The sequence below is a fragment of the Crocuta crocuta genome, unplaced genomic scaffold (assembly GCF_008692635.1).
Source record: "Crocuta crocuta isolate KB4526 unplaced genomic scaffold, BGI_CrCroc_1.0 scaffold138, whole genome shotgun sequence".
In the NCBI taxonomy this organism is placed as follows: Eukaryota; Metazoa; Chordata; class Mammalia; order Carnivora; family Hyaenidae; genus Crocuta; species Crocuta crocuta.
In genome coordinates, this window is record NW_027532585.1 from 19,488 (window position 1) to 38,255 (window position 18,768).

Genomic DNA, 18,768 nt, shown 5'->3' on the forward strand with positions numbered 1-18,768 from the left:
CAATTCAAGATGGAAACAGGAAGCTAGAGCATTCTTTCAACAGAGGTGTTCTGCACCAGAACATCCGCACCTCATTTCTGACATGCCATCCCTGCTCCCACACTCCAGGACACGCTGACAGACATGCCTGAGAGAGTTCTCCACTCAAAACACAGTACAGATGACACCACACAATTCCTATTGTCTGGTTCCAGGTATCTTGCTTAGTCACATGGGAGTCAATCAGCACCCAACTCAGAAGCTCTGAGCTTCAGAGTCCTGACAATATTCAGCCATAGCACTGAACAGAACATTGAGGTTGTCTCTGGTGGTGCTAGTTGTGCAGTTTGAACAGACTCTTTTGTACAGATTTATTGAGACCCACTTGCTTTCTTCCATCAATCAACCACAGAGTTGTAGATGATGTCAGCTGCCATTTGGGGAATGACAGTAAATACCTGGAAAGAAGAGCTCCCACTTGTTTGTTTTCCAGGAAACAGAAATAGTCTGGTCTCTAACACTGGATACCAGTGTCCAAGATAGTTGAGCCATCAAAATGGACCAACCAGGAAAAGCTACAAAGAGGTCTCTCAAGATAGTCCACCAAAGACCTAGTCACTTTCCAAGAGAGCTGGTCCCTTTCCTTCTAGACTCAACCATTGCCCCAAATCTTCTGGAGTAACTATTGTGTAAATTTGGAAAATTGCATACATTATTGCTCTAGTGGGGGTGAGGAGGGACTGAAGAGGAGCTTGAGTATAAAAACAAACCAGTATCATCAAACCAGCCCATATATACTGGCTAGGCCATTCCAGTTATTCTAGAAGGGAAGCCTAAGGGGATTGTGCGGTAACTCCTATGGCACTCTGGAAAGTGCTCTGGACCTTAAACACATTTACTGAAGAAGTATTACATCTTCATAGTTGATAACAATACCATGTTTTACTATTTATATGCACTCTCCCAGTTCATCTTTACCCCAACCCAGTCATCCTCACTTACAGACAAGGACAGTGAGGCACAGACATTGAACAAATCAGCCCAAGGACATAAAGTCTCCACCTCTATTGTCAAGGCTTTCAGCTATCATCCTGCACTGACGTTTGTCACAGCCATTGCCTGCTACCAACCCACTCCTTGATGTTCTTGCAAAGAAATGGTCCACACCAACCTAGTTTTCATAAACTCAACAAAATTAGGTTTTCAATTTGAAGTCACCCAGCCTCCTTGACTAAGTTTCAGTATTGTTTTCGTGTAGCACCACTCCAGGATAAGAATGCTTTCAATTATTGTGGTTTTCATCTTTAAGGTTTTCATCTTACATCTGTCACAAGCCCCCAGATTAGTTCATCCTCTCAGGTACTATCTACTCTGCCATATAGTCTGCATCTATCTCAGTGGAGTTAAGGATGTTGTGGATGGAAGCCCTATATAAACCTTCTTCGCTGAATCTCACTGTCTCCAAGAAAATGGCCATCCTAAGGGGTTGTTACGGTGGGGATGGCATGACATAAAGTGGAGATCATGCTAGATTGCTCATTTTTAGTAAATCACTTCAAGTTATGCCTGAAGGAGGAGCTTCCCAGAGATTTGCTCATGAACACATCTCTGGCTTTGCCTCCACCAACTCCATCCATATCTGGACAAGAATTTAGAAGGCAAACAAGAACCAAGTCCAGCTATAGCTCTTCACCCATTTGCACCAGAAGACAAATGGCATTCTACCACCAGTGGCAGACACCACTTCAAAAACTCGACTAACTAGGATTCTCTCTTTTTTTTTCTTAGAGCTTTGGAAAATGTGTCAAGGGCAGTTTGGAAAATGGGACCTAGAGATAACCTCCCATCAGGGCACTACCCTGGCTAGATGGCTAAACATGGAGGAGGGGAGTAGCTGATGGTGGAAACAGGCTTCAGTCCACTTGTTCTCTCACCTCCCTGACAGCAAATGCAGTGAGGAACAGAAAACCACTCTTCCTCCTTGCTCTGTCTGGTGAATTCCTGCACTGGCTCCAGACCTGAGTTCACCTGTGACTGTCTTGGAGCTGGTCTCTTTCTCATAGCTTGATCACGTCTCTCTTGCCATGTACCTCTTGCTCTAGCACTTCCCAAAGCTGTACTTGTAACTTAAGATTACCATCTATCTTGCCATTAGACCATAAGTCCCTGAGAGCAAGGAACACATTCCCATGAAACGATAGACACACAGAGAACCCATAAGAGTTTCTCTTGCATAGTAGGGTCCTGGAGGGACTGGTTCTTGCCAAATGAGGTAGCGAAGATACTGAGGCCATTTGGGAAGAGGTGTAAAAGTTCAATATTAAACTAGAACAAACTATCCTAAAATTTGTATGGCACCACAAAAGACCCCGAATAGCCAAAGTAATATTGAAGAAGAAAACCAAAAAGGGAGGCATCACCATCCTGGACTCTACTAAAGCTGTAATCATCAAGACAGTATGGTATTGGCACAAACACAGACACATAGACCTATGGAATAGAATAGAGAACTCAGAATTGGACCCACAAATGTATAGCCAACTAATCTTTGACAAAGCAGGGAAGAGCATCCAATGGAAAAAAGACAGCCTCTTTAACAGATGGTGTTGGGAGAACTGGACAGCAACATGCAGAAGAATGAAACCAGATCATTTTCTCACACCATACANGGGGGGGTGAGGGAGAGGGGAGGGGGGGTGATGGGCATGGAGGAGGGCACTTGTTTGGATGAGCACTGGGTGTTATATGTAAACCAACTTGAAAATAAACTATTTAAAAAAAAAGAAACAAAACATAAATTTTTTAAAAGTTCGATGTTAGCAATGCACTTGTGGGAAAGCCTTGATATCATTAAGTCAGACTTATGATGCAGCCATGAACCATTTGGGAAAATGTTACAAACCTAAATGCACTTGACATTGAGCAAAATGTAGACATTAAGAAAAATAAGTAAAAATAGATAGCATTTAAATATATATATACATATCTCTGCCACTGTCTTTGGAAATTATTAGTAAAGATGTGCCTTTGGAATTACACTGCAAACAAATTCAGTACTGGGCCATGCAGCATGGCTGCTCAAAGTGCGGTCTACAGACCATCTTCATTTTCAGTTACATAACAGTTCAGATTTCTGAGCCTCAACCCGGACCCTCCAAATCAGGGTCTGAAGGGTAGGAGGGTAAATCCCAAGAACTGGCATTTTGAAAAAATACCCTCATTGATTCTGCTGTGTGCTGAACATGAAAGTTTGAGGCGAAGGCAACAAACAACTGAAGAAGAACATAACAGTATAACTACTTGGTCCATTTAACATATAACTGAAAGAAGTTTCTATTGTCCTTGTATTTCTACAAAGGATACAAATCATGCCTTTGTGTAGACCTCATACTACAGGCAGTGTTTATGCTTAAGATTTAATAACTGCATAGGATGATAGTTAAATTTTAATCCAAATTCAGGACATTGTTTTTAAAGTACTCACCAGGTGTTGTGAGAAGATCTGACAGGGTATCTATAAAGGAATCAAAGAAAAATCAGACATGAGTGTGTTTCATCTACAGGGATCCTGACCAAGAAATCCACTTTTGAACCATTGCTTTTCTTTTGGTTGACTCTGAAGTAGAGTTATAGCCACTCCATGTGGATCAATATCGACGGATCTGTAATTTGTGTTTGAAACTTAATTCAAATTGATAAAGGTTTCTTGAGTCTCTGGTGCATGGAGAACGAAATGCTAACTAAGATAATCCCCAGAAACATAGTGATTTTTTAAAAAAAATGGCTTTTTACATCTTAAGAATAAATTCACTGAAACATTCTTTAATAATGCATGCATTTGTTTCTGCATACTTCCTGTTGCAGATATTTCTGTCTTTCATTAAAATAGAAATGAACATTTCATCCCTGAAGAAAAACAAATTAGGCTTGTACCTAATCTGGTACAAATGTGGGACCCATTACTTTTCTTATTTCTTTGAGGGAACGGAGCCTGGCCAGCTTCTATGAATGGGCATGAGGAGCTGAGAGGGTGGGCTTTGATTTCTCAGTTCTCAACTACCTGAAATCACTAAAAGCATAGATTGGCAACTATTTGGTCCAAAAAACGGTCAAGTGGCTTTGTGTTGACATAGACAGTGGGGAGGCAAAAATGTCTTTCCTTTCTCATAAAATGACAGAGGTGGTCACTTACTGAGACTTACTGACCCTCGGAGGGCTATCAGGAGAATTAAACGAGAAGTGTAGATCGAAGGTGTATCAGACTGGGGCGCATGTTGCCAGCACATGACAAATGTTAGCCTTCCTTGCAGTAAGAATTACGAAGATGACGATAATTATACAATTTCCAACACTCACTGCCTTTAAGTACGTCACCCACATTGTCTCATTTGATCCTCACAGCAACCCATAAGGGTAGGAGTCCCTCCTCTTATAAAGAAGTAAATTGAAGCACTTAGCGGTAAAATAAGCTGGCCAAGGCCCTCTATTATTTCCATTTTCTTGATGGAGAAATCAGTTTGGAGAGGAACAGGGGTCATTCCTATCAGGACTCTACCCTGAGCTATGTAATATGCATTATCTCTTCGAGGCCCTCCCCACCCTCTCCCCCCGCCCCGGGGCAGATGGCGTTGGCTTCTTCCCTACCCACGCAGTCATGCGCATTGTGGGGGCAGTGCCATAAGTAGGATTCATTTTCTGAGCAGTGCACATCGTCCAGGACAATCTGTGCTGAATCCTGACCACACCACGCACTTGTTCAGATGCTATTCAAGAGCTTTCCATGTATCATTCTCGTAATCCTCAAAATAACCTATGGGAAAACTGAGGCTCAGGAAGGGGACCCAAGACCAGCTGACCAGGAAGTGATAAGAGGCAGGACTTGTACTCAGGCCAGCTGCTCGTAACCATGGCATAGTTTCGCCTGTCAGTATATACATGTATATATTTAACATTGAACTATGTGGCCCAAATCATAAGGTCTGCACTTTTGCACAAGCAGGCACACTCAGGCACACACAGGGACAGAGTAAGATAAAGAAACAGCAGAAGAAGTTACTATTTAAAGCATCAATCAAGGCAGAGGTATTTGCTGTTTTCCCAACACTTGATAAAAATTCTAGAAAAGAGGGGAAATCATAACCGATTATATCCAGAAAGTCTTAGTTAGATCCTCCTGTGCCCACCTGCCTCTGCTGCCCCACTGAGTGGCTGCAACCCCTGGGGAACACCCTGGTTGGGGGGAGATCTTAGGAAAGAGGTGTCATTGGCCAGAGGCTGGCATGGAGACTCAGGGCCTATCTTCTGGTCAGTGTGGAACATTGCGAGGAAGAGGCCGGGGCCCAGGTGGGCCCCATCAGAAGAGGCCCTTCCTTGTCCTACATCTAAAACCCAGCAAGAATCTCCATAGGGGGCCCTCCTGAGTCCTCGGGGGTGGCGTTGGGCCCCACAACCACCCAATCCCAGAGTTCAGTTACCACCTGGTGTCTGCGTCTCTTCCCAAATGGCTTCTGCTATTCTTTGTGTCTCTGACTCTGCTGAAAAATACAAAGAAAAAGAGTCAGATGAGAACTTTTCTGAAAACAAGTGTTAAATCTGACCTCCTTGCTAAGTCAAGCAGAGGAGGGGGCTACATAACACTTTATTTTGGAGGCTTAGCTGGGCCTAACTCATTAATTAATTCACTCAGCAAAAATGGACTGGTCTCTCACTGCCCTTGAGGCACCGCATGAAGTTCGGGGAGAAGGGAGGACTCCATCAGAGAAGACAAGACTCCATCCTCTGGAGCTCGCAGGCGACTCGGCAGCCCGTCTCTGTAGCCTGCAATCCCGTCTTGCCCTCGAGAGGAAAACAGAGTGTAGGAGGGTGGGAATCTCAAAGCGAGCAATTTATGGGCTTAGAAGGACAGCAGGAAGATTCCAGAGAGGAGCAGATATTCATCTAAATTTGAAAGAAGGCAACAAATGTCAAGAAAAAATGGAGCGGAAGTAGGATTGCCAGATAAAAAATACAGGAGGTCTGGGGAGCCTGGGTGGCTCAGTAGGTTGGGCATCTGACTTCGGGTCAGGTCATGATCTCATGGTTTGTAGGTTCAAGCCTGTGTCGGGCTCTGTGCTGACAGCTCAGAGCCTGAAGCCTGCTTCAGATTCTGTGTCTCCCTCTCTCTGCCCCTCCCCCGCTCACACTCTGTTTCTCTCTCTCTAAAATAAATAAACCTTAAAAAAATTTTTTTTAAAATACAAGAGGCCAGCTAAATTGGGATTTCAAATAAACAAAGATATTTTTTAATATAAGTATATCCCAAATATTGTATGGGACATACTATATTAAAAATTATCTTAAAAAAGGTTTTATTTGAGTTTCAGATAAACAATGAGTACTTCTTTAGTATAAGTATGTCCCAAATATAAGTATGTCCCAAATTTGCATGGGACACACTTACACTTAAACACACACACACACACACCAAAAATATTTTTTTTTACAAATATGAAGTTCCAATTTAACTAGGTGCATTGTATTTTTATTTGCAGTATCTGAATACTCTGGTAGAAAGGCATCTTGTAGGTGGCAGTAAACAAATTCTCTTCACTGACCTTTATTTAACTCCCTCCCCAGGTGAACTGACACCCTCTATCCTCCCTATAAACCTATGGATCACTAGGGCTGGGAGGCTGTTCTCTAGCAACCCTGGTAACTTCCATCCCAACTAACTTAGTTGTATGATCAGCAAGAGCCAGGGATGAGCCAGCCTCAACCTTGATTACGCGAGTCGTCCTTGGCATTAAATTCAATTAAATTTTAAGTAAATCAATGAAATGTGGGTTAAAAAAAAAAGAGGGGCACCTGGGTGGCTCAGTCAGTTAAGCGTCCGACTTCAGCTCAGGTCATGATCTCATGGTTCTTGGGTTCGAGCTCCACGTCAGGCTCTGTGCTGACAGCTAGCTCAGAGCCTGGAGCCTGTTTCAGATTCTGTGTCTCCTTCTCTCTCTGACCCTCCCCTGCTCATGCTGTCTCTCTCTCTCTCTCAGAAATAAATAAAGCATTAAAAATAAAAAAAAAAAAGAATGATGGCTTTCTATAAAAATGAGGCTGAATGCTTGGGAAATAAAATCAAGTTACTAAAAAGAAATCAGGCAAGAGAGACACTGAAGAGTACAGGAAAGATGTATAACCACAGGAGAATGAAATGTGTTCACCCCACTTTGCAAGTGTCTTTCATTTCACACTTCCCTTTAGAGACATGAAGACTAGAAATTACAGATATGCAAAATGGGTATGGTTTATGCAAGAAAGACATTGGAGAACCACCTAAGATCGCTACTGGGACAAAGACCTGCAGCCACAAATTGGTGAATCAAAGTGTATTTATGTGTCTTAAGTTAAAACAAAACACTTAAAATGTGTATGTGGTCTAGCTTATGGTTCCCCATTTTATTTATTTATTTATTTATTTATTTATTATTTCTGAGAGAGAGAGAGAGACAGGGTGAGCAGGGGAGGGTCAGAGAGAGAGGGAAACACAGAATCTGAAACAGGCTCCAGGCTCTGAGCTGGCTGTCAGCACAGAGCCCGACACAGGACTCGAACCCACGAACTGTGAGATCATGACCTAAGCCGAAGTCGGACGCTTAACCGACTGAGCCACCCAGGCACCCCTGGTTCCCCATTTTAAACAACATGTTTGAGTAACCAACAAACTGCCTGGTCCAGTCCCATTAGAGAAGGTTCTTTTGGAGCAATGGTTCTCCAAGTGAGGGCTGTGAGTCGGCAACAGCAGCCAGCACCCAGAATGTGTTAAAACTGCAAATTCTTAGGGCTCCCCCAGACTTAAGAATCAGGAGCTCTGGAGGTGGTGCCCAAGTATGTGGGTTTTACCAAGCACTCCAGGTGCTTCTGATGTATTGGAAAACCACCATGCTGTGGCATATGCAGAGGAAACGCAACAGCGAGTTCAACGGTGCTGTGAGATACACTTCCTTCGACAACCACTGACGCAGCCCCTGTAGGACCCTGGACCCCTCGGGGCAGGGGCTGTACTGACATTGCGTCGTGATGCCTCCACTGTCCTTTGTAAATTGGCCCTAGTACGTGAGGCGTCCAGGTAAGCAGCTGGTGAACAGGGAACTAAGGGCTCCAGTTGAGGGCTGTCCAGGGCTCTAGCAGAGATCCTATGGGATTCCCCGCACAACCTCAGGAAGTACAAGCAGATGTGAGCCAGGCAGAGGGGAAGATGTGGGGTAAAATGGGCTCTGAGGAAGTAGGGACACTACTTCTATACTACACTAAAGTGCTCCTTCAAAACAGTCTTATAAGAATAAAATACAAACTCTAGGGGCACCTGGGTGGCTCAGTCAGTTAAACATCCCACTCTTCATTTTGGGTCAGATTATGATCTCATGGTTCATGGGTTTGAGCCACATGTCGGGCTCTGGGCTGACAGCTGTGGAGCCTGCTTGGGATTCTCTGTCTTCCTCTCTCTCTGCCTNAGAGAGACAGGGTGAGCAGGGGAGGGTCAGAGAGAGAGGGAAACACAGAATCTGAAACAGGCTCCAGGCTCTGAGCTGGCTGTCAGCACAGAGCCCGACACAGGACTCGAACCCACGAACTGTGAGATCATGACCTAAGCCGAAGTCGGACGCTTAACCGACTGAGCCACCCAGGCACCCCTGGTTCCCCATTTTAAACAACATGTTTGAGTAACCAACAAACTGCCTGGTCCAGTCCCATTAGAGAAGGTTCTTTTGGAGCAATGGTTCTCCAAGTGAGGGCTGTGAGTCGGCAACAGCAGCCAGCACCCAGAATGTGTTAAAACTGCAAATTCTTAGGGCTCCCCCAGACTTAAGAATCAGGAGCTCTGGAGGTGGTGCCCAAGTATGTGGGTTTTACCAAGCACTCCAGGTGCTTCTGATGTATTGGAAAACCACCATGCTGTGGCATATGCAGAGGAAACGCAACAGCGAGTTCAACGGTGCTGTGAGATACACTTCCTTCGACAACCACTGACGCAGCCCCTGTAGGACCCTGGACCCCTCGGGGCAGGGGCTGTACTGACATTGCGTCGTGATGCCTCCACTGTCCTTTGTAAATTGGCCCTAGTACGTGAGGCGTCCAGGTAAGCAGCTGGTGAACAGGGAACTAAGGGCTCCAGTTGAGGGCTGTCCAGGGCTCTAGCAGAGATCCTATGGGATTCCCCGCACAACCTCAGGAAGTACAAGCAGATGTGAGCCAGGCAGAGGGGAAGATGTGGGGTAAAATGGGCTCTGAGGAAGTAGGGACACTACTTCTATACTACACTAAAGTGCTCCTTCAAAACAGTCTTATAAGAATAAAATACAAACTCTAGGGGCACCTGGGTGGCTCAGTCAGTTAAACATCCCACTCTTCATTTTGGGTCAGATTATGATCTCATGGTTCATGGGTTTGAGCCACATGTCGGGCTCTGGGCTGACAGCTGTGGAGCCTGCTTGGGATTCTCTGTCTTCCTCTCTCTCTGCCTCTCCCCCATTTGTGGTCTCTGTCTCTCCGTCTCTGTCTCTGTCTCTCTCTCAAAAAGAATAAATAAACATTTTTTAAAAACCTAAGAAATACAAACTCTATGCAAAGCTTCTTTACCATCTCCTGCAGAGGGAGATATAAATGAACCAGGTTTCTGGATGGAAGGACTGATTACAGAGATGTCAGTCACTGTAAACCAATTTGGGGTTGCTCTAATTCCCATCCAAAGGCTCTTCTTTGAGAGGTTCTAACAGCCTAAAACTAAGTTCTTGAAAAGGAAAAGATCCTGATGGGGCAAAGTTGGGATATTGCGAGCAGAGCTTGTACATCCAGGGGCTTGGGGGACAGGAACGCGAGTTCAAATTCTAGCTCTCTGCTCCTCTGCCCTCTAAATGTGAGCAGATCATTAACCTCACTCTCCGTCTCCTTATCTGTAAGAGGATAATTACACAAGCTACTGCATTAGGTTATTGTGAAGACAAAACCAGGAAATCAAGTGTTTAAGATAGTGTCTGTCATGTAGCTGGCATTCAAAAAATTATCATTAGCTTTGAAATATTAAAAATCTAACGACATGAATTAAAATATAGGGGGAAACCCCTTGTTTTAGATACTGACTTCGCACCAAGCAAAATACTTTTCAGAACAAAAGAACTAGATATTTAAATACACAAAAATAAGAAACTGGTTAGAGGGGCGCCTGGGTGGCTTAGTCGGTTGGGCGTCCGACTTTCGCTTAGGTCATGATCTCGTGGTTCGTGGGTTCGAGCCCCATGTCGGGCTCTGTGCTGACTGCCAGCTCAGAGCCTGGAGCCTGTTTCAGAGTCTGTCACTCCCTCTCTCTCTGACCCTCCCCTGCTCATGCTGTCTCTCTCTCCTAGAAATAAATAAACCATTAAAAAAAAAAAGAAACTCGTTAGAGACCCAGATACGCTGTTAAACATCTTAAATGCTGTTAAATGTCTTAAAATATGCAGGTCAGAGCCCCACAGCAACACTTCAACCTGATCTGAAAGGTCAGTAGCGCTGAGGTAGAAAAACCCTGGGTTCAGACAAGAAAAAAATGACTTTTCTCTGAGCTCCCATTACAAAACACATGTTCCTATTTTACAGAATAGGAAACACGAGGGTCAGAGATGTTAAGTAATTTACCAAAGTCACATAGTAAATAGTTCCCCTTCCTTGCCTTATACCATCAATTTCAATTTACTGAAATTGCAAAGTATTTTTTTTTAATGTTTATTATTTTTGAGGGGGGTAAGAAAAGGGCTCAGAGAGAGGGAGACAGAGAATCCCAAGCAGGCTCCACGCTCTCAGCACAGAGCCTGATGTGGGGTTTCAACTCACGAACCATGAGATCACAACCTGAGCTGAAATCAAGAGTCAGACGCTCAACAGACTAAACCACGCAGGCGCCCCGCAAAGTGTTTTATTCTTAAACAATACTGTTCGAAGAGCACCATATATAGGCTGCCAGAAATTATATTTTCTGCTTCTTTGTGAGATTTAAATTTCACCTAACACTTTCACTGGTTCATACATTCTCACACCTTCAAACATCAGGCAGGCTGATGGCATCCACATTTCTGTATCCATCCTTCTTTTGACCCTTTTGCATAGGAAAGGAATGTATAAGGCATAAAAGGAAGTAGACACCATAAATCTTAACAAACATATACCGTTGTTGTTTCTTTGTCACACTTCTGGCCCGGGGAATGGGTCTAGCAAGAAAACGCTATGGCCGATGTCAAAGAGGTTGCTGCCTGCGTTCTCCTCTATGATTTTGATGGTTTCCTGTCTCACATTTAGGTCTTTCATCCATTTTTAATTTAGCATCCCAGAAGCTACATCCAAGGAAACAGAAATCCTGCTTGGGACCTAGAACGAGGGCATGACTTTGGGGATGGCTCATAGGCACACTTGCTCCGGCCCAGCTGGCCCCGCACTGGAGAGGTCAGGCTGCTCCTCTATCAGCATGAAATAGGCACTTTGTTAGGCTCTTGGAAATGCAAGATGTTGTGCCAGGTGCTAAATGAGCAAGATACTGCCCTCTAGCAACCCCTAGCATAGCAGAATCCCTAGAAAAATCCACAGATAGTTCAGTGCAAGATGCTATGGAAAAATAAGAGTGATAATCATAGGATGACACACTCTATGTGTCTGTGTATCTATATATGTGCCTGTGTTTTGTGTGTGTGTGTGTGTGTGTGTGTGTGTGTGTGAAGAGTATATGTCAGGGAAAGATTCCTGGATGGGACAGCAGTTAGGGGTCCTTGGGTGGCTCAGTCGGTTAAGCATCTGACTTCGGCTCAGGTCATGATCTGACAGTTCGTGGGTTGAGTCCTGCATTGGGCTCTGTGCTGACAGCTCAGAGCCTGGAGCCTGCTTCAGATTCTGTGTCTCCCTTTCTCTCTCTGCCCCTCCCTGCTCACACTCTGTCTCTCTCTTTCAAAAATAAATAAACATTAAACAATTTTTTAATTAAAAAAATAAAAAATAAAAGTAGCAACTAGGTTTAGGCAGGTGAAGGCCAGGGAGAGGGGGAAGAAGACTGTTCCAGGTAAAGGAAACAGCATGAGCGCTGTCCACATGGCAGAGAACAGCATTGCTGGAGTGTGGGAGGTGGGAAGTACAGGTTGCCTGGGATTAGATAACAGGCTGTGAGGACAAATACAGGGTGGGAAACAGCATGCAACATGTGGGGAAGGGCAACACGGGTGGGTGCCATCCAGCAAGGTGTGGAGACAAGTGAGGCTGGAGAAGACAGGCGGGTGGGATCGTGGGGTCCTGGATGCCAGGCTGTCCCACCTGGACTCAGTCTGCGGTGCCGCCATGGACTTTCTCCTTGTTCCAGAACATTCGGCACCTCGACCAGACTGGGTCACATAACTTTCCCTGGTGAGTTTGCACAACAATCGTGCTCTGAAGAAAGACCTGCTCAGGAGGGTGATTCAGAAGTGCCCCTCCCCACCCCCTCACCCCCCACCATCCAAATCTCACCCACATTACACAGCTTCTCACAATGTCTGAAAGCCCCTTCATTAGTTTTCTCCTTATTTCAGGCATTCATCATTGCCAACCCCCTGAGAAGCTGTTGGAAAGGATAGATACAAGACTATCAATCTGTTGGAATTAATTTATAAGCAGTTATTACTTCCTCATTTTGCAAAACGTTGGCCTTCAAGAAATGGGACCAAAGGAAGTTATGCTAAAAATGTTCTTGGCATAACTATAGGGTTCTAGAAAAGTTGCAGAGCTAATACAGAGATCCCATACACCCTGATCCAGCTCCCTTGACGTTATCCAACACTACCGGGGCGCATTTGTCATGACTACCAAATCAATGCCAGTACATTCCCACTCACTAAACTCCAGGCTTTATTTGGACTTCACTAGCTTTTCCTTTTTCTCTTCCAGAATCCAATGCAAGACACCACCTTGCGCTTAGGTAGTTTAGTTTGGATAAAACATTAGGACAATGTCTAGAGGCCTAAAGTGAGTAGTTCCAATGCACCTATTATGGGCCAGACACTGGTGAGTTCGTGTCCTTAGGAGTCTAGAAGGTTAGAACACAGTCTTGTACTACAAATGAGTAAAGGGAGGCTTGCAGAGGCCCCAGAGCAGGCAAATGGCGTCACCAAAGACATGGCTACGAGGGAGGTTCCACGGTCCCTCCAACACCACACAAATCTGGTGGCACTGAATTTTTCTCAAGAGCTTGTGCAAGGGCCAGAGCTGAGGACAGTGCCTGCTGCCGTGGCCGTCTGGCACCCAGCTCCACCAAGGGGCTCCAGCCCTGAGCCAAATGCTGAGGTTTGTCTCCTGGGCTCTTTGCAAGAAGCAGCAAGAGCCATCGGGCCAGAACCACTCCCTGAATGCCAGCAGACCTCCTCCAAGGTTCAAACCCTGGCCCAGTCGCTCACCGGCTGCTGACAAGCCACGTAACCTCTCTGGGCCTCAGTTTCTTCATCTGGAATGCGGCAGACGGGATACTTAACTGTGGGGCCGTTAGCAGATTTACATCAGAAAACATAGGCACACTGTCCAGCACACACCTGGTACAGAGGAAGCACTTTGCAGAGGGTCAGTTCCCACGTCTAAACTCCAAGCACTGCCAGGCACACACGTGTGTGCATTTGCACATGCGCATGCCTATAACACCATGGTAAAACCATGAGTTCCCGCAATCTGAGATCGCTGCGGCCATAACCTTACTCTGTAGGTAAGAATAGGGCAAGTCATACCCTCAGGGGCTGGCTGTTCAGCCAATCCAAGTCCCGGGATTAATGTCCTATAGGTAAAAGCTAGAGCTAACAATACTGTCCCTCATTTGTCAGTATTTTGATGGAGACAAAGTTTACAGCCCCCACACTGCCCAGAGCCAGTACTCACTGACATCCTTTTGACAAGAAAAGAAGGTGGGCGTCCTCGGTCACCACATGGTCTGTACCCAGTTAATGTAGAACTGGCCCACTCCCCATCACCAGCGCAGTGAGGGCTTCATCATGGGGTGCGTGGGGTGCTGCTTTCACGAAGGCAATCTCCCAAATGAACCTCTATCTTTGGAGCTTCCCCTACAAAGCCTGGGGGTAGGCATGAGAGTTCTAGAAGTTCTCTAAGAATTAGGGTACTTTTGTCCTGTCTTCTGGAATTTATGAATGTAGCAAAAAGGTGACTGCAAAGAAAGGGGAAGGGAGGTAGAAGAGAAGAAGGAAGGAAGGAATGGAGGGAGGGAGGGAGAGAAGGAAGGAGAAAGGGGAAGGAAGGGAAAACAGAAGGAAGGAACTGAGGGAAAGACAGACAGAAGAGGAAAAGGGAGAGGGACGCAGAGATAGCTAATAGGCAGACTGGCTAACCAGGCTGTTCACATACTCTCTCGTACATTGACACTGAGATTCCACAGTCACACTGATTTCTCCGTGGCTCTTTTGTGTATATTGATTTGTGTATACTTGACGCTCTAAGAACCCAAAGATATTCATGAGTTATTGAGCTTCAAATCATCTATCAAAAGCAGTGAGTGACAGACACAAATTTCGAGTCTTAATGATCTTGTCTGTGCTCAGCTCTTTGACCTCAGTTTTCCTGGTAAATATTACCAAGCCAGATACACCTGCAGAAAGAAGTCATGTAATGAGCATTTTCAGGGGCAATCTTACTGCCCATTTTTATAGTACACAAATCGCATCCTTAACCAATGATCAAAGTTTTAGAGCCTCTTAATAACACACACACACACTTTTTCTTAACGCCAGAGATTTTCTAAGGCCAAGCAATCATTTCCTTAGTCGAGCTACTCGCTGAAAACATTGACATAATGACTGACTTTTTCTAAGTACAGCTATTGTAGTTCTCAACCAGAAACAAAGGGGGTGGGGGACATTCCTTCTAAGTACTTGCAATAACAATTATCAGCAAAGACTTGCCTCCTCCTTGAATACAAAACTCCCCTCGAGATGGAAAGTCTAGCACCAGGGAACAAGTAGATACAATTTGCCATGATTTGGATTTGCAGGAGTGAAATTAATGAATATAATAATTAGATAATAATTAGAATAATACCTGTAGATAGAACTGGGCCCAGTAAAAGACATATTTGGAAGATGACTGTGGAGATCCCCATTTTGCTGGGTTCTTCTCAACTGGAAGAAAAAGTACCTTGACATTTATAGGTTTCCAGCTGAAAGGAGGCGTGGCCGCTTGGGTGGTATATTTCTACTACTGCCATAAATCAGTGTAAAGGAAGTGAGGACTTTTGCTAACAGTTGATGGTTAATCTGTGGGAACAGCTTAGGTGTGTTAGATTGATTGCTCTGTGAATGACCTGGCTATTCTCCAACTGCAAACACACTGACAGTGATACAATTCCCAACTTCCTTTTAGGTGAACCTCTAAGACACTCAGGTGCTCTCTGAATACGGGCTTAAGTTTAACCTTGGAGAATTTGGATAAAGTTGTGGGAAGTCAGCCCCAAGAGTCGGGGCATAGCAGGATGTGGGCTGCTGGACAAACACAGAACATGGTGCCAAGGGGAAATCATCTCTTTGGGATGATTTGTCCTGGCAGTGCATGCTCTTGTTGTCCTCTGGCCTTGGAGAAACAACATGATTGGAAAGTAGAAGGTATGAAGTGTGAGTCCATAGACTCTGTGGGCTCGAACTAGCTTCTACCATCTTCTGGCTCTCACACTGATCCCATAGCACAGGAGCTGAGAAACATGAACCACCTCCAACCATTTCACAGGCTCTGATTTCTTGGCCCTTGGCATTCATGTTGTATAATTCTTGGAGCTTGGCAAACCTGCAAAGGCTGCCCCTGACCTCCTCCTACCTTATGCACTATCCCTCTCCTTGGGTTTGTCATATAGGTATCACTTTGTCCTTTGGGACCCCCAATCTTTGTCACCAGACTTTATCACCAGACTCTGGTAAACCCCCCCCAATCTCCAAGGCTGTTTGTCTTGTATTGTGATCAAAATGCTCTTGGTGGTTGGTAACCCTTGGTAGAAGTATTTGCAGGACTTGCCTGTCATCCTGACCTAGAGGAGCAGTGAGTGCCTTGCCTCTCAGCCCAGACACCGAGGCTGTCTGATGACACCTTGGTTTCCTTGCTATGAGCTGATAACCTATGGTCTCCTGGTGTGTCATTCTGGAAGGATACCATGAACTCATGCCAATCAGGATTTAAGGCTGGGCATCTACACTTTGCTTCATCCAGATGAAAGATACATTCAACCCAGGGATTTTGTTTTTAATCTTACAGCTCTTCCTGTTGTTCCCAAGTTCTGCCTCTCCCCTTGATGAAAATAAGCACGCTTCTGCAGGACAGCCTCATGGTTTTGCATTCCCCTGATGTCAGTTCAACGATTGGTAGGTCTCAGGGAACAAGAGAGCAAGGATACACAAGAATGCCTAAGACCAGACAGCACATCACATTCTTCTGCTGGGGGATATAATAGTTTGGTTCCTGGTAGGCTGAGCTGAAGGCGGTCATGAAGCCAGGCCTGGGATCATCAGAACAGGGGAGCTGTGGTAGCTTAGTAAGGTCTGCCTTGAGCACAGTAGAGAAACGTGGTGGTCAGAGTCTGAAATATCTGTGGGGGAGAAAAGGGTAAATGTGTCTTTTCCTCACCAAACGACGCACACTGCCTGCTCTTAGGGACAGATGCACATGCTGACAAGCACAACAGGGGGCAGTAAGTATTAATACAAGTTGTGATGGGAACATACAGAAAAGGTATCAAAACCAGGTGACAGAGGCAGTTTCTCACAGAAGGGAACACCTGAACGTAGTGTTGAAACATAAGCAAGGGTCATCCAGTGACCACTAGGGGGAAGACCCAGTGAGGAACAAGGTGTGACTTTCTGGACTGTGTGAGAAGGGAAGCGGGAGGGTATCCTGCCAGGAGCTTGGGAAGCAAGCTTCGTTGATAGCTCCTCCCAGACCAGGAGCATCTTTCTTGAGAGTTTGGTGTGATTTTCCCAATGGCACAAGCACCCCTCATTTTTGTTATTTTGGTAACCCCATTCTTCCTCCTCTTTGGTCAGTAGGAAAGAGCCAAATAAAACAAGGGCTTGTGTGCTTTTTATTCAGAAGACTCCAGGGAGAGGGAAGTGGAAGGGATGCACCTGTCATTTCAAAGCCACTTGGGGATGTGTCCCAGGTGGGAAAATGGGTAATGTCAGTGGAGCAGGAAGAAGGTGGACATCCCTAACATGCAGAATAGACACAATGGGGCTGAGGGCATCACCATGTAGGTCCTTCATCACCAAGAACCCACCTTGTCCCAAGGCCCTTTGCTAGTTATAAGACCCTGTTCAGAGAGGTCTTCCTGTGTGTAGAGGAGGGTTCTGGCGGGACCCAGCCCTCCAGCAACATCTGCTCCCTCTCCAAGGGAAGGACCACTTTCCCACTGCACCCTGGCTTAGAAGAACCTGCGTGAGTAACACATCTTTGTGGAAGAACCAAGCTATAAAGCTGCCATGAAGAACAACCAAACAGGGGCACCTGGGTGGCTCAGTCAGCTCTTGATTTCAGCTCAGGTCATCATCTCACAGTTCACGGATTGAGCCCTGCATTGGACTTTGCACTATCAGTGCGGAGCCTGCTTGGGATTCTCTCTCTCCCCCCGTCTCTGCCCCTGCCCCCGCTTGTTTTCTTTCTCCATCCCCCTCTCTGTCCCTTCCTTGCTCGCTTCTCTGAAAAGAAAGAAAGAAAGAAAAGAGAGAGGGAGGGAGCGAGAGAGAAAGAGAAAGAGAAAGAAAGAATGAAAGAAAGAAAGAAGGGAGGGAGGGAAGGAAAGGAGAAAGGGGAAGGGAAGGGAAGGGAAGGGAAGGGAAGGGAAGGGAAGGGAAGGGAAGGGAAGGAGAAAACGAACAACGGGACAGAGAAGCAGAGAAGCTCATCAAAGCTCTGAGGCTCGGCACGTAGGCCCACGTGTGAAGGGCCTTCTCCAGACAAACATGATACTGATGGCCACCCGCCTACAGACTCCGGAGGTGGAACCAGGCTCCCCACCTCCGTCCCAGAGGCATGGCCCTCACTGGAACCCTGTAGGCTTGCACACGGCTTTTACTTGTTCCAACACTAGAAACCTTTCCTAAATTGAAATTCATAGGAAGCCCCCAAATATGAAACGGGTCAGCAGAGCCCTTCAGATTATAGCAGGAGGAGTCCCTGCCAGTTCAGACAGCTCCTCCTCCTCCCTGTACTCATGGCCCCACTTACCACTCCCTCCCACGATTTCCTCCTGCAGGCAGACAGCGTGGGGCAGGGCTGGAAATCCCTTGAGGGAGCTCTACCCTTCCTTTTACAGGACAGAGAATTGGAGGCCCAGTGAGGCTCCGGGGATTGTCAGAAGCAGTGCCCTGATGCTGAGCTGGGGTCCCAGGAGGACTCCCCAGAGCCGGCGACCCCCCTCAGCTTAAGTGGCCTAAGCCCCCTTTCCCCAGAGATTGGCTCCACCCACGGACAAGCGCCCTGCCTGCCCCCATGGGGACTGGCGACAACACAAGTTCCCATCACCTCTGCAGGGTGTCTGATCTATGAGCCCAGGAGCCCTGTGACCTGGGACAGACCAGGATCCTTGAGCTGAGGGTGCAAGCGGGAGGCTGGGGAGCCTGGGTGGGAAGGGGTGGGCGTCTTTGGACATGGCTGTTTGCTTCTGGCCACTGGGTCCCAGAAGTCTTGCGACCGCGGCTCGCCTTCAGGTGTCAGGCTGACCTCCAAAATCTGATTTTACCCTTGCTCAGTTAACACACCAGAACTGTTAGCCATTGTTACCGTTCTAACAAC